The sequence below is a fragment of the Lathyrus oleraceus genome, chromosome 6, assembly GCF_024323335.1.
Source record: "Lathyrus oleraceus cultivar Zhongwan6 chromosome 6, CAAS_Psat_ZW6_1.0, whole genome shotgun sequence".
Lineage (NCBI taxonomy): Eukaryota > Viridiplantae > Streptophyta > Magnoliopsida > Fabales > Fabaceae > Lathyrus > Lathyrus oleraceus.
Window position 1 is genome coordinate 357,608,483 of NC_066584.1, and position 1,047 is coordinate 357,609,529.

The following is a 1,047-nucleotide window of genomic DNA, read 5'->3' on the forward strand; positions in this document are numbered from 1 at the left end:
CAACAGAATCAATTCTCTGGAAATCCTACCGAGGATCCAAACCTTCATTTATCCGTATTTGTCCAATACGCTGATACTGTTAAAGCTAATGGTGTCACTTCAGAGGCAATTCGACTTCGTCTCTTTCCTTTCTCATTAAGAGATAAAGCTAGAATATGGCTTCAGTCTCTCCCTTCCAACTCAGTCACCATATGGAATGAGTTGAAGAAAGTCTTTCTTGCCCGATATTTTCCTCCAAGCAAAACAGCTATGTTGAGAGCCCAGATAAATGGATTTAAACAGAAAGATAACGAGTCTCTTTTCGAAGCATGGGAAAGATACAAAGACATGATGAGACTTTATCCACACCATGGTTTAGAGGACTGGTTAGTAATTCATACCTTCTATAATGGTCTCTTATACAACACAAGGTTAACAATAGACGCCGCCGCAGGTGGTGCGCTTATGGATAAACCTTATGCCGATGCTTATCAACTTATCGAAAGCATGGCCCAAAATCATTATCAGTGGGGAAGCGATCGAACAATGGTAGAGAAACCTCAAACGAAAAGTGGCATGTACGAGATAAGTAGCCTTGATCATGTTAATGCAAAAGTGGATGCTCTGGCCCAGAAAATTGAAAGTTTAAATGTATCACCTCCAGCCACCGTGGTTGCAGCAACTCAAAATTGCGAAGTCTGTGGAATCCAAGGTCACACTCCCGCTGATTGTCAACTCCTAACCGGAATCCAAGCAGAACAAGTGAATTATGCTCAAGGAAATCCCTACTCGCATACCTATAACTCTAATTGGAAGAACCATCCTAATTTTTCATATAAGAGTAATAATGCTTTATACGCACCAGGACAAGCTCCAAATCAAGCCCCAGCTATACCTCCGTGATATCAAAAGCCGATCCCATCTACACCTAACAATAACGTTCCTAGGAAATCCAACTTAGAAATCATGATGGAAAACTTCATAGCTTCTCAACAGAAAACCAATAAAGATTTCTTAAACCTGAATGTACACACTAGCGAACAAATTAAACAACCTGCAAGTAAAGTA

General features: G+C 40.4%; 1 non-coding gene across 1 annotated transcript; it reads right to left on the reverse strand.

Annotated features, from left to right (window-relative positions):
• Nucleotides 1-249: 249 nt before the first annotated feature.
• LOC127098815 (small nucleolar RNA R71) lies at nucleotides 250-356 on the reverse strand. The gene has a single exon (XR_007793509.1). It is a non-coding gene; the product is annotated as a small nucleolar RNA R71 (small nucleolar RNA).
• Nucleotides 357-1,047: the final 691 nt, after the last annotated feature.